Source organism: Dysidea avara, chromosome 2 (assembly GCF_963678975.1).
Source record: "Dysidea avara chromosome 2, odDysAvar1.4, whole genome shotgun sequence".
Lineage (NCBI taxonomy): Eukaryota > Metazoa > Porifera > Demospongiae > Dictyoceratida > Dysideidae > Dysidea > Dysidea avara.
This window is the reverse complement of record NC_089273.1, coordinates 28535664-28558966: the sequence shown is the minus strand read 5'-3', so window position 1 is coordinate 28558966 and position 23303 is coordinate 28535664. Positions and strand designations below refer to the sequence as shown.

The window sequence follows — 23303 nt, the reverse complement described above, 5'->3', positions numbered from 1 at the left end:
TTAAGTTAATTTACCTTGTAGAATCTCACAAAAACACTACACTTGTACATTATCAAATACCTCACTGTATGTTTGGTATCATGTAGTTTTGGACTTTCTTACCACAAAGTATCATACTAAAACAAGCCTCAGATTTCCTTCATAAAAGTTTGGCATTATTAGTTAGGCATAGCCAAGCCCAAAAATGCCTTCAGAGTGATCCCAAACCCTTTTAACAATTTTCTGTGGAATAAAAAAAATCAACAGAATTTTGTTCTGATTAACTATATAACTAACTAACTGATGCCTTCAGCCAAGCACAACCTTGTAATGGATTAGAAAGTGATCCACGAGGACTAAGGTGATTAGAAATTTCATGTATTAGCAAACTGTATTAGAATGTTTACAGCAGCTATTAAATATGCAGAGTGAAGTGTTGATGGGAGTTCAATGGAAGACAAACAGTAATAAAAGACAATTGTGACCGGGCCTGCGTAAACAGGGCATGTGGGCACAAACTACACCCTGTCATACTACAGGTCATATTTCAGTATTTGGACAGTATATATGCGTTCTGTAACTTGCATCATAAAGCCAATTAAATGTGAATTAAGAGCTGAAAATTGCATTGCCAAAGCATAATGGTACAATTATGAGTCATGAAAGTTTGAAAAAGTAGGCTAAAATCATGTGCCCACATACCCTGTTTTTGCAGGCCCAGTCACAATCACAGAAGTCAGAAAAGGTAGTAACATAACTATTCTATTCTCACTTAAATACATATTGTTTCAGAGTGTATTTGGACGTGGTTTTATTTAATCATTGCTACAAAGACGCCATGAAGGTTTTGAGGGGATGGTTTCTGGTCAATATTTGAGATAGTGCAAATACTTTACTGCCACACTATATGATACATAGCTATATAGAATTACACTGTTACTGAATTGTTAATTTATCTTATAGTCACAAAGACACTACACTTGTACATATCAAATTCCTTACATTAAATATGCTGTTAAGAGTGAACAACAAAAAGTTTTGGTCTTTCATTAAAAATTGTTGTAAAGATACTACTGGAATCACAACCCTGACAGTTGAAGGGAACACAATCACAGATGATACAGATAAGGCTAATGCTCTTAATGATCAATTCAAGTCTGTGTTTACAATAGAAGATACTTCAGTAACACCAGAAGTACCAGGCCCACCTTTTCCAGATATGGACTGTATTGAAGTTAATGTTGAAGGTGTGACACAATTACTGTCTAACTTGGATGCTCAAAAGGCTGGTGGCCCTGACAATATTCCAACCAGATTTTTGAAAGAATTCTCTTCAAAACTAGCACCTTGCCTTACAATGTTATTCCAAGGATCCTTAGAACAAGGAATTATCCCTGATGATTGGAGGAAAGCTTTTGTGGTACCTGTTTTTAAGAGAGGGGATCGCTGTTTACCAGCAAATTATAGACCAATTTTTCTTACCAGTGTTGTGTGCAAAACCCTAGAACATATAATATCTTCAAATATCTACTCTCATTTAAATAAACACAATGTTCTGGCTGACCAACAACATGGCTTTAGATCCAGAAGATCTTGTGAAACCCAGTTAATTGAAACAATTGATGACTTTGCCACTACTCTCAACCTATCAGGACAAATTGATGCAATTTTCTTAGATATGTCCAAAGCCTTTGATACCGTACCTATAAACAGACTCTGCAGCAAACTTAGTCACTATGGTATTTGTGGAAATATATTAAGATGGACTAAAAGCTTCCTGACAAACAGATCCCAACAAGTTGTTGTGAATGGTGAATATAGCCAACTGTGTACAGTAACTTCAGGAGTGCCACAGGGGTCAGTGTTGGGACCACTCTTGTTTCTATGTTACATTAACGATATTGCACACAACATTTCATCAAAAATTCGGTTGTATGCAGATGATACTTTACTCTACAGACATATTCATTCTGAACAAGATGTGGTAGCCCTTCAGAATGATTTGGATACTTTATCACAATGGGCTGATGTTTGGCAGATGTCATTTAATCCTTCAAAGACTGAATTTTTGAGAATTACCAATAAAATGAATTATGTTCAATCATCCTATTACCTATCTAATACCTTAATACCATCAGTAAGTCATACAAAGTATCTGGGTGTCATTATCGACAAAAATCTTAAATGGACACAACATGTTAACATGATCACTGCAAAAGCAAACTCAGTAAGAAGTCTTTTACAACGGAATCTAGCAAAGTGTCCTGCAACAGTTAAATGCTACTGCTATAATACATTTGTTCGCCCCATTCTAGAATATGCCAGTACAGTGTGGTCTCCATACCATGAACATAACATCTATAAATTAGAAATGGTACAGAGAAGAGCAGCAAGGTTTGTGATGAATAACTATAATAGAACAGCTAGTGTGACAGAAATGTTGAACAGTTTACAATGGCACACATTGGAGAAGCGAAGAAATAATTTGAGAGCCTCACTAATGTATAAAATAATTAATGACACGGTAGATATTAATGTGCACCAACAGTTTAGACCAAGCAACACCATAACTAGAGGTCACCATCAAAGATTTCTGCAGTTGCCAACAAGGGTAGATGCTTATATGAACTCCTTCTTTCCTTTTACAATAAAATTATGGAACCAACTAGATTATCATATTATCCAAGCTCCATCTCTTGATTTATTTAACAATTATATAAATTTGTAAATAAGTAGCTAACTACATATGTATGAATATACTCATGATTGAGTTTGTACATTAACAAACATATATATGTAAGAGTAGTGGCTATACCTCAGCTTGTGACAGAACTGTTGCTGAATAAAGTGAAGTTATTTTGCTGAGTATTGTTGCAAATTCATGAATAGTGAGAATAAGTTGTGTATTACAGGATTTCTTTATCTAGAAACCATGTTGCTCGTCTCGAATAAATTGGTTTTTCTGTGTTGGAAAGAAAAAGCTTTATAGTCGTTGTTGAAACACTGGGTTCTACTTCTAAGGAACTTTATTCTCTAAATACTTTCAACATCAAAAAAGTTATTATGTAGTTGCTGATATAAGTTCATATCCCAGTCTAGTAAACTGGATTAGAAGGTTTACAAGCAACTACTACATATACTAGTATATTAAAAATTATAAATTTAAAAATAAAGTAGGTATCCAAGCAATAAAAAGTAGTGAAACAAGAGAAGAACGATGGTAGCTATTACAGCATAGCTTGGTGGGAAATCCCTACTTTGGCATGGTATAGCCATTATTTTGTGTTCAATGCCAAAGTAGGAATTTCCCACCGAGCTTTGCTGTAATAGCTACCATCATTCTTCTCTTGTTTCACTACTTTTTATCACTTGGATTCCTACTTTATTATTAAATTTATAACTTTTAATATACTAGTTTGTTTAATTTTTTTTGTTAAGGCATACAGCTAGCTGTAAACATGTGACTGTTCTATTAGGGTGACTGCTGTGTTAGAGTATCTCAAGGCAGCCTGCAAGATGTTCGCTAGCCCAAAAAGGGGCGTGGTTTTGATTGATTATAGAGTATGTGGAATCAACCTTCCAAATTGAAGGTGTGTGGTCATTGAAATACAGCTAGTGCAAAAGGGGTGTGTCATCGTGGTTTCAATCGATAGATCGATAATGCGCACAATGAAGAATGGGCATGATCTTGTGACCTATCGTGAAGCTTGTGAAGCTATCTAGCTAGTACCAGTACCTCCGTACAGTACCCTCCGTCATAGATTATATCAGTAAGGAATATAATCTGTTCCTCTGTACAGTAGCATAGTCTATGCGCCTTAAATAATCTTGTGGCGTCTATTATGCTGCTTAAAGAAAATGTTGATATGAAAAATTTACGCCTCGATATGGTTTCATAGAAGACAAGCAGCCTGATTGAAGATAAAAGAAAATACAAGACGCAGAGGGCACACACTCGTCGGAACCCCAAAAGGCACATCCCACTGGTGAGTTTGCTATTGTTGCATAAAATGGTGGCCGTGCACTGCTTCGTTTGGCCTCTAGGCTTGCGACTCTGATCAGGCAGTCAGGCAGTCAGTCTAAAATTCAAAGTTTTGGCGATTTTTAAAATTCTATATCTGGCCACCTGTAAGAGTTTTGTTGTATTTAATGCTGTTTTATGTATTATATGGACTAGTACTATTCCGTAAAGGTGATTTTCATCTCGTAAGATATCTATAGGATGATTTTTAAAGGTGCGGTTTTGGGCGGCGCGCAAAAATTTCACATGGATTCCTACTCGTACCGTTTGATAATTATTCAGAGTAAAGCACTGATAGGAGATCAAAGGAAGATAAACAGTAATTACAGACTGAGGTCAGAAAATGTAATAACATAATTATTCTATTCTCACTTTAGTACATAGACAAATACATAATTTGGACTTGGTTTTACCTAATAAATAATGCCAAGGCACCATGAAGGTTGAGAGGCTGGTTTCTGGGAGATAGTACAAATACACAGTACTGCCATACTATATGCTGTATAGTGTTACAGTGTTTTAGAACTGTTAAGTTAATCTAATCCAAAACAGCCAAGCTGTAAAAAAGTGTGCGGCCCTCAAAAAGGCTATGGTGAAAAAAGATGTGAAATCCAAGGTGACGGCCAAGAAATGGCTGTGATGGTAGGTTAATGGTAAAAATTTTAATAACGACAATTCAGGGGAATTTTGGTGCCGCTTGGTCTTGGCACAAAATTCACCTGAATTATCATTATTAACCTACCATCACAGCCATTTCTTGGCCGCCACCTTGGATTTCACATCTTTTTTCACCATAGCCTTTTTGAGGGCCGCACACCTTTTTTACAGCTTGGCTGTTTTGGATTAGATTTCACTTCTTTTTGTATTTGTATACTCCAAAGCCAGCCTATGGCCGGCTATGGGGCTTTTTTTAACTAGAGATGGACCGATACCACTTTTTACCAATATTTCCAATACGAGTATTTGTACTGAAATTATTTGCCGATACCGATACCGATACTATACATTGAAGCCTAGACAAGTTTATTATAGAAATTTCATTGTTGTGATACATAGCTAGCTATTAAAATTGATTGATCTCAGTTCAATCAAGTTTTAAAATATTCATTGTGTAACAGCTAAACATGATAAACATCATGGTGGATTACTAATTTCTTGTACTTTTCTTGTATGCTTATAGATAAGGCAATTAATTGCGTGGGCGGCCGATAATTGTACAGTATTTGTTACAGCTTTTCTACCAAACCTCTTCATGAAAAAGCAAGCTAAGTAGTCATGAACTTATTTCTTGAGGAATAACTACACTACCATTTAATTACTAAGGATTCACGTGCTCTAATATATTAGAATACACACGGAGCAATTGCAGCAATACTTGGAAAAGAGTAACAAAGGCTTTGTTTCGCTACTTTGTTAGCTCCACTAAGTTATTAGCTACTAGAAACTTAGCTAGAGATGGTTTAATAAAAGTGGTGAGTGTCTACTGTGGTATCTGTACCTTGTATTACCGATACCTCTCAAGAACTGTTAAAGAATGGAACACCTTGCCTGTTAACATCATTGAAACGTCTGATCCAGATTCGTTCACATCACTTTTACAATCATATTACACACTAGTACTAGCTTGTAATTAGTTGAACAATTGTTTTACTGTATGTTAAGTTAGAACTGTTTTTTGTTGTTGTTGTTGTTGTTTTTTTGTTTTTTTCCTGAGCATACCAGCAGGGCTGACTGCTCAGTACAAATAAATAAATAGATACCGATACCACCGGTATTGGCATCGATACCGATACTGATATCGGTATCGGTCCACCTTTATTTTTAACCTATCTTTTTTCTTTAACACAGGAAGAAGAAAAGATGAAGCAGATGTTAAATTCTTTAAACATTCCTGAATTTATCAGTAAATGTACAAATTATATATATAATACATATATTTATTACAGAACTCTCTGCATGGTGGTTTCTTTGTAACTTAACACTCTACAAGGTGACTTCTTCTAGCTGATCTCTCTACAGGGTGAATTGTTTGCAGCTGAACTATCTACAAGGTAACTCTTCTTCTAGCTGATCTCTCAACAGGGTGATTTGTTTGTAGCTGAACTATCTACAAGGTAACTTCTTCTAGCTGATCTCTCTACAGGGTGATGTGTTTGTAGCTGAATTCTGTACAGGTAATTTGTTTGCAGCTGAGCTCTTTACAGAATTATTTCTTTGTAGCTGAACTCTCTACAAGGTAACTTCTTCTAGCTAATCTTTCTACAGGGCAATTTGTTTGTAGCTGAATTTTCCACAGGGTGACTTGTTTGTGGCTGAACTCTCTACACGGTGGTTTCTTTGTAGCTGAAATATCTACAAGGTGAATTCTTCTAGCTGATCTTTCTACAGGGTAATTTGTTTGTAGCTGAATTTTCTACAGGGTGACTTGTTTGCAGCTGAGCTCTCTACATGGTGGTTTCTTTGTAGCTGAAATCTCTACAAGGTGCTAGCTGATCTTTCTACAGGGTGAATTGTTTGTAGCTGAACTGTCTACAAGGTAACTTCTTCTAGCTGATCTCTCTACAGGGTGATTTGTTTGTAGCTGAATTCTGTACAGGTGATTTGTTTGCAGCTGAACTCTTTACAGAATGGTTTCTTTGTAGCTGAACTCTCTACAAGGTAACTTCTTCTAGCTGATCTTTCTACTGGGCGATTTGAATTTTCTACAGGCTGATTTGTTTGCAGCTGAACTCTAAATGGTGGTTTCTTTGTTGCTGAACTCTCTACAAGGTGAATTCTTCTAGCTGATTTCTCTACAGGGTAATTTGTTTGTAACTGAAGTCTGTACAAGGTGCTTTTTTGTAGGTGATCTCACTGCAGGTTGATTTGTTTGTAGCTGAACTCACTAAAGGGTGATTTGCTTGTAGCTGAATCCCTTACATTGTGTCTAGTTTCTAGCTACTAGCTGACCTCTCTACAGGGTGAGTTGTTTCTAAGTGATCTAAAAAAAAGGTGATTTGTTTGTAGCTGAACTCTCTACATGGTGTCTTTGTTCTAGCTGATCTTTCTACAGGATGACTTATTTCTAGCTGATATCATAGCTGATCTCTCTACAGTGTGATTTGCTTGTAGCTGAACTCTCTACAGGGTAACTCTTTTCTCTCTACAGTGTGATTTGTTTGCAGGTCAACTCTCTTTTCCTAGTTGATCTCTCTGCCATGCGATTTTTTTGTAGCTGATATCTCTACAGGGTGGCTCATCTGTAGCTGAACTCACCACAGGATAACTTGTTTCCAGCTGATGTCTCTACAGGGTAAATTTTTCTAGTTGATCTCCCTACAGCATGATTTGCTTGCAGCTAATCTCTCAACAGGGAATTTTTTTGTACCTGAACTCTCTACAAGGTGACTTGTTTTAAACTGAACTCTCTACAGGGTGACTTGAAGTGTAGACGAATTTGTACAGGGTGACTTGTTTCTAGATGATCTCTCTACAGGGTAAATTATTTCTAGCTGAACTCTCTGCAGGGTAACTTGTTTCTAGAGCTCTTTCTAGTTTGTAGCTGAACTCTGTACAGGGTCTCTACAAGGTGATTTGTATCAAGAGTACATAATATATATATTTAGGAGAGTATCCAATGCTGTATTGCCCCTTCAAAACGCACTGAGTAATAATGTTACGCAATAGTCATCATCACCAAAGGTGTTAACTTGCTTCAAGAGCTATAAAGGCCTTGAAGTGCTTGCAGGTCTTCACTTTGGTATATCAACGCCTATCAACAAGTCTTTCATGGCGAAGCCATGTGTTGGAGTTTACTGAAATTATACTAAAATATTCAGATATGTTACACAATGTTGCACAATTATTACGCAGTGTGTTTTGAAGGGGTAATACAGGCGTTGGATACTCTCCTAAATATATATATATTATGAACTCTTGTTTGTATGTAACTAAACATTTTGCAGGGTAGTTTTTTCTAGCAGAACTCTCTACAAGGTAACTTCTTCTAGCTGATCTCTCTACAGGGTGACCTGATCTCTCTACAGGGTGACTTGTATTTAGTTGAATTCTCTACAGGATGGTCTGTTCGTAGCTGAATCTCTACAGGGTGATTTGTTTGCAGCTGAATTCTATACAGGATGACTTGTTTCTAACTGATCTCTCTATAGTGTAACTTGCTTTTGGGTGAACTCTCTACAGGGTGGATTCTTTGTAGCTGAAATCTACAAATTAAGTTCTTCTAGCTGATCTCTCTATAGGGTGACTTGTTTCTATCCGATCTCTCTATAGTGTGACTTGTTTCTAGCTAAGCTCTCTACAGGGTACCTTGTTTGTAGCTGAACTCTCCACAGGGTGATTTGAATTCTCTACAGGGTGATTTATTTGTAGCTGAACCCTCTGCAGACCGATTTGTTTGTAGCTGAACTCTCTATAGGGTGACTTCTTCTAGCTGATTTCTCTACAGGGTGACTTCTTTCTAGCTGATCCCTCTACTGGGTAACTTGTTTCTAGCTGAACTCTCTACAAGGTGATTTGTCTGTAGTTGAAATCTCTACAGGTCGATTTGTTTGTAGCTGAACTCTCTACAGGGTGATCTGTTTCTAGCAGATCTCTCTATAGGGTAACTTGCTTATGGCTGAACTCTCTCCAGGATGGTATTTTTGTAGCTGAACTCTCTACAAAGTAACTTCTTCTAGCTGATCTCTCTACAGCATGACTTGTTTCTAGCTGAACTCTCTACAGGGTGATCTGTTTGTAACTGAACTCTCTACAGGGTGATTGGAGCTGATCTCCATAGGGGGTAGTTTGTTTGTAGCTAAACTCTCTACAGGGTAGTTTCTTTGTAGCTGATCTCTCTACAGGGTGACTTGTTTCTAGCTGAACCCTCTACAGGATGATCTGTTTGTAGCTGAACTCTCTACAGGGTGATTTGTTTGCAGCTGAACTCTCTACAGGGTGGTTTCTTTGTAACTGAACTTTCTACAAGGTGACTTCTTCTAGCTGATCTCTCTAAAGGGTGACTTGTTTCTAGTTGATCTCTCCACAGGGTGACTTGTTTGTAGCTGAACTTTCTAGGGTGGCTTTCTTGTAGCTGAACTCTCTACAGGGTGACTTGTTTGTAGCTGATCTCTCTACAGGGTAGCTGAACTCCCTAAAGGGTGATTGCTTTTAGATGGTCTCTCTACAGGGTGGCTTGTTTCTAGCTGAGCTCTCTACAGGGTGACTTGATTGCGTGTACGTAACTGAACTCTCGATCGTAAAAGTGATTTGTCTGTGGCTGAACTCCCTACAGGGTGACTTGTACTGGTCTGAATCGCTAGAGCGATTTATTTGTAGTTGCATGTATATGGTAACTGTTCCATTAGACACCTGAATGCTCTATTAGGGTGACTATTCTATTAGAGAATCTCGATCTCGCTTTCACACATAATTTGCTTTCAAATCATAAATAAGTGGTTTGTGATCCAATTCTTCTGTACTACTGCAAGGACTTTCTATGAGGATCATTCCAGCTACATGCCGATTTTCAGCTCTTTACTCTAAGCGGTTTTCCTGGTACGTGGGCATGAAAACTTACAGGTTTTTTATTCGTAAAATTTGATCGCATAATTGTGACACAAGTTGGGTTTTGTGTCATATTTCCATGGTCTTTATCTCAATTCTTTTCAAATCACTCCTACAATGGTTACTCTATCAACACACCGACGTTCAGCCCATTCCTTCACAGGGTTTACCTTGTGGGCGTGAAAGAAATTTGATCTTATTTTATGCAATTAATCAGTCATAACTCCATGAATGTTACTCGGATTCCTGACAAACTTGGTACTGAGATCTGCTTTAATGAGCCCTTTATAAGTGAGCCCCGATTGGAGCATGAATTGGTGTCTATGGCAGATTTTGTGAAGTATGTGAAATGAAGAAGAAATTCAAAACGAAAATTTTGCCACAAATATGTCTGGGGCAATTTTCTTCAATTTTTAAATTTTTTGTATTTGGTATGTAGACAGTGTTGGGAAAGTTACTCTGTAAAAGTAACTAGTTACATATTACATATTACTTGCAGCTGAACTATTTAGTTACAGTTACATATTACTCATACAATAAAGTAACTATAATAATATTACATATTACATTACTTTGTGTCCACAGCCTTAAGCTGTCACGTGTGAAACTACCACTTTATCACGTGACATGATTGCGTTGTTGGACAATGTGCAAATCTTGGTTATAAGTAAGAAGCTGGTGAATAAGCTTCATTCAGTAGGCTTCATTACTTCGTTCTGGCTAGGCACTACTCAGAGGATAACTAACAAGATTAGTAACTTGATTACTTGTAGTAATAATATTACATAATATTAGACTCGTTACAGTAATTATATTACTTAGGTAATGCGTTACATTTGTAAATAAAGCAACTTGAGTTGTATTACTGTTTTTATAGCATATTTCGTTATATTACTTAATTACCACAAAAGTAATAATACTACGTAACGCGTTACTTACTGTAACGTGTTACTCCCAACACTGTATGTAGACTCCCCTACCTGGCCAGCACTTCTGTAGCAAATGTGGTTCCAATTGGATAAGGGATGATACATATGTGCATTTTGTTTCTTCCTGTCAATATAGCTACTCACGGTGTGGTGTGCCAGCTTCTTGGGCCGCATAACACGCTACTGTGTGTCTTCATTTCTAAGTTTTAGAATATGGCATGCAGGGTTCACTTTGATGTCTGGAGTCTTGTATTGGCGAATGAACCAGGTTTGTATTAAGATACTTATAGTCGGCCACCAATCAATAAAATCGCACGCACGCACGCACACACACACACACACACACACACACACACACACACACACACACACACACACACACACACACACACACACACTACTGTTATATTACTCAGTAAAGTCAGTATGGATAATATACACCCATTTGAAGTCCTATCTATAATAACAAAATATTTACTTTGTGGTGGTGCTGGTCAGTCTTACAGGGACAAGTTTTGTCATTTTGGATGGCTTTTTAATTTCTTCAACAAAGTTTTCAGGAAATATTCCTTCTTTACCTTTCACCCGATCCTTTAGCCAGCCATCTTCTATCACACCTAATATAACTACTTCTTCCCCAACTGACAAGTCTAATTCATCCACAGCTTCAGCACAGTAATCAATCAAGGCCTTTGCTTTGTGCATACCTACACCTGAAATGATACAGTAAGTACTTTCTAGCATAATTACAGCTACAGTGATATAGTTACAAGTGCATGCTATATATACCTGTGGCCTGAGGGCAAGTGCATATACGTAGCTATACCAGGCAAAGCATGAATGCCCATGGTGTTATTTTTAGTGCCTCAAATAGTTAACTGATAAAGTATATCTAATCCAAAACAGCCAAGCTGTAAAAAAGGTGCGGCCCCCAAAATGGCCATGAAAAGATGTGTGAAATCCAAGGTGGCCGCCAAGAAATAGCTGTGATGGTAGGTTAATGGTAAAAATTTTAATAACAACAATTCAGGTGAATTTAGTGCCAAGACCAAGCAGCACCAAATTCACCTGAAATGTCGTTATTAAAATTTTTACCGCTGACCTACCATCACAGCCATTTCTTGACCATCACCTTGGATTTCACATCTTTTTTCACCATGGCCTTTTGGGGGACCACACCTTCTTTTACAGCTTGGATTAGATATAACTTCTTTTTATATTTGTATTGTTTTAACATGTGTTTTTTTTCTTTACCACAGAAAAAGAAATAAGACATCCAAAGCAGAATTTTTATATAGTATTTTTGATTTCATCAGTCATTAAACAAATGTGACTGGATTTGACAAAACAAGGCTTCGGCGCACAAAGCTTTGTTAGGAGATATGGCGATTTTAAGGAATCATTGTGTAATAACTTCCCAGTGCCTACAGCTGAGCAAACAAAATTTGCACCAATTGTTCATCTGTTCACTAGCTATCACTGAGTGGGTGTATACATTTCTGATACCCAAAATTTGTCCTGTTTTGAGCAGCTTTTTTCGAGCGGGTAATAATATCACAGATGGTAGTACTAAGGGTGGGAGGGTGGGGGTGGACGGTGGTCTTAATATACGGGTATAAAATGGAGTAAGAAGACGATTGGAGTCCAGAGGCCAAGTTTGGGCTCTCCATGGCCCTCCATGGCCCTCAAATTACTCCAAATTGACTGAGAACACTATTGGCGAGCTCTCTGTGAAGTCCCAGCTCACTACACACCATTGTCACAAAGCCATGGCCATTTAATGGTGCCAATCTCACACTCGTGGCTTTGACAGGGTCGGAAGAAAGCTGCTACAGAAACCAGACTTGCCAGTGCTGAAGGAAGTACCGTGTGAAATATGATAGTGTATTAGACCAGCAATCCATTTCTGGTAAAATCGTAAGTTTGATTTTGTGTGTGTGGAAGCCTTGTCATATGAAATCCGGTCACAAATTTAGAATTTATTACATGTCATTTCTTTTCACAGGATGTGACATAACAGACAGTATTATGTCATTTAGTATTAGAGATAAGGATTGTGATTTCTATATTGTGAAATTATGATTCATGAACTAAAAGTTTGGAAGTTTCAAAAGGGAAATGGGAATCCCTGAAAAAGGCAAAAACAATATGAGATCGCTGAAGTAGTAGTACCTAACCATAAATCCCTATTTTGAATATCTTTCAAGTATAACACATAACGCTCCACTCATCCACTCTTTATCTGTACCATATGTTATGGTATATCAAATTACTTTCATAACAATTTTTACAACGTATGTAAAAAGAATAATTAATATATAAGTCTCTGGGTAGAAGAAAAAACAAAACTTTTAGTTGGAACAAATTTTACTAACTTTTTCGTGTGGCCTACCCTACCTGGTGGACAGCTATAACACAAATATGGTTTGATTTGTCTGTGAAACTATGCATGTATAAAAATTATGTGCTCTTTCCTGTAAACATACACAAGATGTGACATACCATCTTTCTTGACCACACTACATACTACTATCTGTCTCAACCGTGTGTAAAAACTAATAATATTTATTTCCAATACTATGAACCAAAGTCTCTGAAGTGCCCACACTAACACCATTTCATCAATTATATTCACATTTCATTATTGTGGATGTCACCCATTGAAATACATTTGTCCAATTCTTCAAATAACATACATTCACAGTAATGCAGTAGATAATACTGTACTACGTAATGCATACAGTGTTAACGTATACATGTACATACTTTCATCAGTAGTTGTATTTCCTTCTGCCATTTTCTAAATCTAAAATAATTATTGGAGAAACTACTGTATATTACATAAACAAAATATATTACATAAACATTGTATGTGCACATGCAATATCGTACTTTGTATAGGAAGATCAGAATTCCAAAGTGTACTTTAAAGACCATAATTATGTTATAGGTATATTACAGGAGTAGTAATAGTATATCTTTGTTATTTACAGAGACAAGTAATTGTTGTAACATGGGCATCAGGGCTTTGCCTGATATGAATGTCCAAATTACCTGAAGGCCAGAGGCCTGAGGGTAGAGGACATACATACTGTATCAGGCAAAATTTCGAATGTCCCATGTTACAGCTAATATGTAACATTTCTCATCCATATCAGGCTGGAGTGGTAACTTCATAATGGGTGTGTGGTCCATATTCAGAAACATGCAGAAATGATAGGATAATTAATAATAGCACCAGCTTCAACGTTTTTCAACTCATAGGATAACTCATAGGATAACAAAAGTAGCAAAACTTTCTCCATCTGAGTGGCTTTTATACCAAAATCCTAGTCATGCATACTAATCACGTGAGTATTAACCAACCCCCACAATTGATTTAGGTCTTAAATCAATATAATTTGACACCTTACTGGACTGTATGGTGGTTATTGCCTGGGCAATAAATACCATGCAGTTCCAGGAGCTGACAAGGGGAGGGACACACACAGGCTGAATTGTAGGTGGTTGGGGAGAGCAGCTGAAAATTCTCTTGTATTGTTAAAGTAGCATAATCACCTCTAGCATTGTCTTACACATTATTTTTCAATTTTGTCCTTTGTGATATTTTAAAAGCTGTTTTAAAAACTAGAATGTGTTAAACAGCAGTAACACGACAACTATTTTTAGAGGAACGTAGTACACACAAGGTGCTGGGTGACTGTTTGATACCTGCTTTAACTTTTTTTAGGTGAGTCTGCAATAAATGGTAATAATACATACAAGCTATAACTAATATTTATTATGTAGTGACGAGACTTAGTATTTCAATCAAAAGAAGTATGGCTCCACCACAAAGAGGGGCCCCAAATGCCCCATCCTGGATCCACCATTGAGTCCCAGTAAATTCTTTGAAGTATAGAAAAAGAGCAGATGGCTATAGCTGTACACTCGAGTAAACACAGACAGTTATAATATACTATGAAAGTTTTTATGAAAATAGCCTCAATCAGATAGCATGGTTCATCGTATGCATAATTTTGTTAATCTTTGCCAAAATAATTCTAGCTATGTCATTTATGCCTATAACGGACGTTTATTTATATCCTGATTGCAGAAAACTCAAGATGAATGTTCTGAGGAAGATGACTAAAAAGTACATAATCCCTTGATTCCTGTCCTACACTTGTGTGTACTTAACAATACAGCTTTCATAGTACTACCACAGCATTTGAGTTCACTTCATACTGTGTTGTTCTCTCAACATACAACCCTCATACTGTATTGTTGTCTCAACATACAACCCTGATACTGTATTGTTGTCTCAACATACAACCCTCATACTGTATTGTTGTCTCAACATACAACCGTCATACTGTATTGTTGTCTCAACATAAAACCCTCATACTGTACTGTTGTCTCAACATACAACCCTCATACTGTATTGTTGTCTCAGCATATGACAGTAGTGCTCTAAGTAATATTTGCTAGACCACTTATACATATGTTTCTAATAATTTTCAAAAAAAGAATTTTAGGCTCAAGTCTATATGTGACCGGATTTGCGAAAAGGTACCTTTTCCACACATTTGACATACCAGCGAACAAAATGATGTAACACTTGACTCCTTATACTGATTAACTTGCTCTTAGTATCAAAATGTAGCCAGATAATGTAGCTACATTCATTGAAAATTTCAAGCAATTATATGCCATGATAAAATAGTTGTGAAGCTTTAAAGTTCAAAACATGGGTCAGATTTTGTGTGTGAAAAAGGTACCTTTTCGCAAATCCGGTCACATATAGTCATTGTAGGAGTGCTCTCCACTTAAACAGTACTATGCAATACTACTTAATGCATTTCATCTTATGTAATAAACCATCTTTATGAAATAATATTAGTCCACCTAATATCAAATACAGCATTAATAACAAGAAAAAACTTACAGACGGCCAGATATAGAACGAAAAAGAATTACCTAAACTTGAACTTCTGTGTGTATCTGACCACAGTCTCAGGACTGAAGCAGCATATGGCAGTATTTTACAGCACAATGACAAACAGTCAGCCCTCTAGAGCAGACACATGTGTATACTAAAAAACCAAACAAACTATTATTTTTAAATGAAGTAGGGATCAAAGCAATAAAACTTTTGAAACAATAAATGAATGATGGTATTATTACAGCATGGTTTGGCAGGACAATGTTTACTTTTGGCAATGAGCAAAATAATTGTTATAACATGCCAATGTAGAGATACTATGCTGTAATACCACCTATTATACTTTTATCATGTATGCACTTGAATTCCTACTTCATTATTAACAATAACAAATATACATACAAGTATGCATATCAGAGGTAGGCCAGAGTCGAATATGTTCAAAATTTTGCCCTAAATGCTTTCCCAACATTTTCACCCATTATGCTCTTTCAATATTCCTAATATGCTTGCATTATGCTCCTAAGTTAGCAACATTTGTTACAATTATCTTGGAACATTTTTAATCGGTGAATGCTATATTCGAATATTTCACTATAAAGTGGCTGTCCTATTAGAGAGTGTCGATCTGAGAAGCTATTTACAATGCGTTTGAGTGCTCTACTGCAGTTTACAGTTTCTACTGAATGCTCTATTAGGGAGTATCAATCTATTTTCATGGAAAGTAAGCTTCATAGTTTGAAATATCCACCTAATATGTCAGCATTATGCTGGCATAGCACTCTAACCCATTCTGCTTTTTAATATGCTGAAATATTTGATGCAGGCCGATTCAGAGGTCAGTGGAGATTCTAGTTTTAGGCATCATGTATGATACCTGTGGCAGATATCAAACATTACTGCCCATACCATTATTTTTCTTTTAATTATTTGGCTGATTTATAGTTTACACTTCACATTGATGGAACGGTGATTATGCACAAAAGTACACACAACACAGTAGCTCAAACAAAAGTATATGGCACTAGACAATGCATTACTATTAGATGAATTATATATACAGTATCACACATCAGATGTACCATACTTATTTAGCTAATGTGTGTTGAATGTTACATTACATATCTGTGCATGTGTGCATGCGTGCGTGCGTGTGGGTGTGGGTGTGTGTGTGTGTGTGTACATGTGCGTGCGACCCATGCATGTACACGTACATTTATGCATGTGTGTATGTGTGTGTGTCGGTGCGTTTGTCAGTGAGTATACATGTGCGTGCGTGTGTATGTGTGTGTGCGTGCATGCATGCGCCAGTGTGTGTGTCGGTGTATGTGACAGAGAGTGTGTGCATTCATGTGTGTGTTGGTGTATGTGCCTCTCTGTGTGTGTTTGTGTATATGCCAGTGTGGGTGTGTGCATTCATGTGTGTGTATGCATGCATGCGTGTACCATTGTGTGTGTACATGTGCGTGTGTGTGTGCATGTGCGTGTGTGTGCATGTACTTGTGTGTGCATGTGCGTGTGTGTACGTGCACTAGTGTGTGTGTCGATGTATGTGCCAGAGTATGTGTGTTGGTGTATGTGCCAGTACGTGTGTGCATGTGTGTGTGTGCATGCCGGTGTGAGTGTGTGCGAGTGTGCACGTTCATGTGTGTGTGTGTGTGTACGCCAGTGTGTGCATGCGTTTGTGTGTGTGTGTGTGTGTGTGTGTGTGTGTGTGTGTGTGTGTGTGTGTGTGTGTGCGGTGGTGTGTGGACGTTGTGTGTGTGTGTGTGCGCGCACGTGTGTGCGTTGGTGTATGTACCAGCTGTGTGTGTGCGTGCGTGCAGGCATGCAGGCGCATTTATGCATGCATGCATGCATGCTGGTGTGTGTGTGTGTCAGTGTTTGTGTGTGTGTGTGTGCGTGCATACGTGCGTGCATGACCTAAATTGAGAAACAATGAACCCAAAAGCTAAATTTTCACTGTGAATGCACCAGGCTTGTTGTAATTGTATTTGTAATTAATTAGTAATCATTAGCAATTTTCAAGTAATTGTAATTGCTCACTGAGCATAAAAGTAATGGTAATTATTGTAATTGTAATTAGCTGTTCTGTCAATAATCATTATGTAATTCAATGCAAGTAATCAAAGTTACGATAATTGTAACAGTACTACCCCATGACTTGACTATATATGTAGACAATGATTTCTGACAATGCTCAGCATACACCTGCAGTAGAAGAAACAAGTGGAAAAGAAGTAGAATCAGTAGAACCCCCAACTAAGAAAATAAATTTGATTGGCTACACAGTGGATGGTTTTTAGAAGGTTCAATAGTAGAGAAAGAATTTAAAACGTATCTAGATGACACAGATTTTACAACGGATAAAAATCCTTTAAATACCCCCCATTTTAAGTACAATAGCAAAGAATATGCTGGGAATATCTGCACCAATTGAGGGTGCATTCAGCCATAGTGGCAATATTCTCAGGCCGAATAGATGTAGACTATTACCAAAAAAAATTGAACAGTCAATATACCTAAAGATTAATGCTGGAGAATTGTAGGTTATTGTTGTACCCCAATGTACAGTAGTAATTGAAAAGTAATTGTAATTATTAATCATTATTTTACATACTGAAGTAATTGTAATTGTAATCATTAGATTGGCTATACAAAGTAATTGTAATTGTACTGATTACTTTTGGTTGGTAATTACAACAAGCCTGGAATGTACTACCATACTATTTAACCCACTTTATTCCAAATTATTGTTATAACCATGGTTTTGAGCAATCTTTTTTCACGACCGTATCCAGCTAACATAAGCATCATGAAAAGTGAAGTTCAATGAGTGTGTAGCTGAAACCATTGTACTTAAATGAGTCTTTGTAATCTGTCGTTGATTATTTGAAACCATACAGTAAGTAAATGCTTCAACTGTAGTAATCCAAGTAGAAATAAAAGAGAGAACCATCATTATTAATGAGGAAACATGTAAATACATTACAATATGATGAGACTTTGGTCTCGTATGACCACAGCCAGACTCTTAAAAGAGATCTGTGTGGGCACAGCAAGGTTAAACAAACAAACAAACAAACAACCCTAAACCTACATACAAAAATAGAAATTTTACATTATTACACATAAACTATGCTGTCCACTCACTGAAATTCCTGGCCAAGAAAATTTTCCGTGAGTTAATTAACACAAAAGAATACAAGGACTAGCTATAGCTAATTACAAGCTACCACACTAATTACAATAAACTACTTACAAGCTCAACTGTAGTTGTCTTTGTTACTGTGTTATTGGCGGTTTAACTGGAGGTTCTAGTGGGTGTGGTCACTCTCGCGGCTTTGTCAATTCACCCATAACTACCAAAAGCCTGACCAGAATCCCTTTTTAAAAGTGTGTGGCATTATTAAATTCACAGTATGAACATAACCACACTATTGTATACTAAGGGCGATACTGACGTGAATTCTCGTCGCAGGTCCCCCGGCGACCTCGAAACTATGGCATAATGCCAGTTTTAATGTTATAACAATTACAACTTAACGTTAATAATAACTCACCGTTAGCTAGTAGCGATATTACAGTACTATAAAAGAATTCAGCTACCAGTCTACCACGCTTCAAGGGAGTGGCACTCCAGTTTACCCTGTACTCCGATCTTCGTCCTCAATTAAAGCGGTCAAAATCGAAAAATAAATCTTGACCTACGCTGTAATCCGCTCTTGACTCTTGACCAAATTCTTGTATATTTTCGTAAAATTACGGTTAGCTATGTCGTAACTCTAATTGTGGTATACACTTTACAAACGAAGCTTGTCTTTTGACCTACTGCAAATTTCTTGCTTGACTTTTGTTCTTATTCTTATTAGTACTTTACAGTACCCAGCATTGAAGGTCTGACAACAACATGTGCTGCAGCCTTTGGATTATCCTAGCCGCCTAACAGGAGCTGGAGACTTGCAATGATTACTTAACTTAGCTAACAATAAGGTGAAACAGAAAAGAGCCAGAGAAAGGAAAAATCCTTCCTACCCCAGGATTCGAATTGCAGGCCACCCAAGCGCCACACTCAGTCTCCTCTAGGAGGGATGAATTTTCTTCCTTTAACCTAAGTATTATTTTATACTTATTACTACTTTACAGTGTCCAGCACTAAAGGTCTGACAGCAAAATATGCTGCAGCCTAAATGACTTTCGTTTTGACCGAGGACGAAGATCATAGTACAGGATAGAATAAGCCACCAATATTCGACCACCATAGGGTCAGACGCGATTTTTCTATAAACCCGCAAAGAAAATTTCTGCTTTTGCTATGCCTTTATTATTATTATTATTATTATTACTAGGACCGGGTCACACATAACCAAGTAAATTTGTTAATATATAAAACAACTTATATTTGCTTTGTCTAATTGTGATGTATAATAAGTATTGTAGGACTTTCATTATCCGAACATCTGTTTCAGTTCAACATTAAAAGCATCCAGTTAAGTGAATTTGTTCAAATAAATGAAGACCATTTGTTTATATAGAGTTACGTTCAACTACTCTAATAAAACATACACTTTTTCTAATAGAATGTTCACTAAATGACAAAATACTCTAATAGGTCACACATGCCCCAGTGCAGTGGTCTCTTTAATGTTCGGCCATCGATACCCAAATGTTTTGTTATTCAAACAGTAGTGACTGTTCTATTAGAGTATTTTGTTCACTGTATGTTCTATTAGAGTATTTGAATGGAATTCTGTATATAAATCAATCAGTTTTAACTTTCCATTATTTAATGAATTTAAATTATAGAAGGACCATTGTACAGATAACAAGGGGAAAGCCATGTGCATAGTGTACATACACAAAATACATGGTCATATTATAAAGTTGATGTCACCAGTACCAATACAAAGACACTGAAAGCTCAGTACAACTTCGTAACAATGTTAAAGTATGCTATCAAAATTATAGGGCAACAGATGGAACAGCCAACACAGAACAGAACTATCATAGAAAGATTGGGAGTTATCTATCACTTAATTTCATTGTATGTACACACAACAGTCACACATTGTAAGCTAATAATACAATAAAATGGATATTATAGCAATCTATTAAACAGTGGATCCTCAATAATCTGAACAGCACTGTTCTCAAGTTGATAAAAGTAGTGAAATTGTTCAGATTATTGACTATATACAGAACCCTATTCAAATACTCTAATAGAACAATAGAACAAACACTTGTTCTCAAAATACCCTAATAGAACAGTCATTTCAACTGTTGGGATTAGCAAGTGTTCAGATTACAGGAGTTTGGATTAGCAAGGATCTATACTGTCCACATACATTATAAGCTATATGCCAATAGTTTATATCATAGAATCTTAGTATGCACACTACTAACATGGCTACCCACTCCCAAAATGACTAGCTCATTGCATTTATATTAGCACTGCTATTGTAGCCATCAGTACTCCGATATAATTGTAAAGTGATAGGTTTAATTGCTACGGCAGCTATAAGCCATGTTTAGACACAAAATTAATTTCGTTCTACGAAGTGTATAGAAAAGTATATCTACAATGGATTGGTCTTAACCAGTAGTCACACATCCAAACTGCTGCATGGTATGGTGAAAATGATCTTTAAATAAGATGCTCAAAGCTCTACTATTATTCTCTGACATATGTGCCTATATGCACCAAATGGACAGTACTGATATGTCTAGGTAAGCTGTATACATGAAACACGAACAAGTCTTATTTATAAGAACAACTGCTCATATCAGTGATTTTACACACAAACTAGCAAATTTGCTCTAATTGTAAGACTCTGCTTGTATTCATTTATCAATAGTATTACAGTCTACATGAATCTTATGTTTGATGCTGTCTGTAAGTTTACATGGAGTCAAACCCATGGCCACTAGCAAGAGTTCATAATATATAAAGAGAGGAGATCTTCCTACTTCAGTATAGCCTGTACAAATGCATATCTCGAAGTGATGATGCAATACCTACAGTCACTTTCAATGTGTTAGTTGGTCAGGTCTCTACTCAGCATTAAGTTTCAATGATCCTTGTAGTTTGGCTTCAATAAGCAGTCCACTGATGACATTGTCAACACTCCTTAACACTGTATGTGTAACTTGATATGACATCCTAAAGAAATCAAAGGTTTACTGTATTACTTTGAGATATACACCCTGTACATGATCATGATAAGTGGGTGTGGCTCACAAAAAACTAGTTTGTAGCAGGACTATGTTAAAACACTTCAACGTGAACTAATTGATCCATTGCACACATGATCCAATCCAGGTCAGACTCAGATATTTGATTACGCGTCGTGTGATCTAACCCTGTGAAAAGGATCAGTGGACAGCTCACTTTGATTGAGCACTAAATCTGCAAGGCAAACATTTCAGCACAAGAAACATTCAGGATACAAATTCATCCATCTGTCAGCCTACAACATGTGCAACAGTGTAGTGCCAATTTATCAGTAAATTTAATAAAAATTAAATAGTGTGTATTTCGCCAAATTAACAACTGCAAATTGCCTAAATATTATTTTGTTGTTACACAGCATTTACGCATGCTTTGAGGTTATGCTATGACGTTATCACTTGGCAGCAGAAGTCTACCAAGTGAGTGGGAAAAAGACAATACCAATTAATAACCAGTTTTTCCATACCGGTTCACAACGCTACTATACAGACAACTCTGTGCTCACTATACATACATAATAATATTATATGGTCAACTTATATAAAGCTAATGTCCCCAATACCATGTATGACACTGAATAGGACCATTATCAACCCCATCTGCTTTATTCTCAGTACAACCTAGTAACAATACTACAGTATGCTATAAAAAAGTATAGCATTACAGATGGACCAGCCAACACAACACAGAGCAACAATATTAAAGAAAGATTGAGAGTTATCCATTACTTAATTTCACTTTAATGTACTTACAATAGTCACATATGTGACCATCTCAGTGAAAACCTGTCTAGTTCGCACAACTTTCAAATTCTTTTTAAAATTTCTCAGCATTATCTGCATGCATAGTTCAAGGAATGGTTCACCAAAGTTTCAGCCTTCTGTAGTGAGTAGTTTTGGAAGTACAGCGCTAGAAAGTAGGAAGAATAAGGAAATCAATTTGTACAGTGACTATACTAAAAATAAACTACAGGCGCTTGCATTCGTAGCCATAACTTCCGTTTGGATTAGTCTAAAAAGTTGGAATTTGGCTTACAATGTTCACCATGGATTGGCAGACCAACTAAGGTATAGTTTTAGCCTTGTATTCACCTGTGCATAGGCGTATGAAGGCGGTTTTATTAAAAAAAACATCAATAGCTTTGTTTACGTCTACTGCTCCGTAAACAAACTCACGTGACACGCAAATCATTAGGGCTACAGAAATGAAACAAAGATTTTCGAACTCCCCATGAGTAAGATGGTGTATAGTTTAATTGATTTGAATCTTCCTTCTTCGAGTATTAGCCCGAGAAAAACTTGCATAGTTTTTCTTGTAGCTTGTGTAATTTTACGAATTATTTTAAAATTTAGATTTTCTCAATACTCATGCTTGTGCGAACTAGACGGGTTTTCGCTGAGACGGTTACATATTGTAAGTTATTATACATATGTACTGTACACAGTCATACATTACAAGCTATATGTAACAACAGACATTTAACCAGAACATAATTAACTATATTATAGTATCCTGTATGTGTACGATATATTATAGACTAGTGTTACGTGAGTAGTTAGCAACAAGTTTATAGTTGTTTGCGAGTGAATCTTCGGGTTTGTTTTGAGACGTGAACAGGCAGCACTGTTATAAGACAGAATTCTAGTACATACTCCTCTAACACTGCTACCATCCACA

General features: G+C 36.7%; 1 protein-coding gene across 1 annotated transcript in view; it reads right to left on the bottom strand.

The window, feature by feature from the left end:
* Window positions 1–23303, bottom strand: part of LOC136247033 (IgGFc-binding protein-like) — an 80984-nt gene that overhangs the window by 54473 nt on the left and 3208 nt on the right. Inside the window, exons 2-4 of the mRNA XM_066038629.1 lie at window positions 15433–15526; window positions 13240–13279; window positions 10952–11186 (exon numbers count right to left, since the gene is read on the bottom strand). The gene's annotated coding sequence lies outside the window, so the exon portion shown is untranslated. The remainder of the gene's footprint in view (window positions 1–10951; window positions 11187–13239; window positions 13280–15432; window positions 15527–23303) is intronic.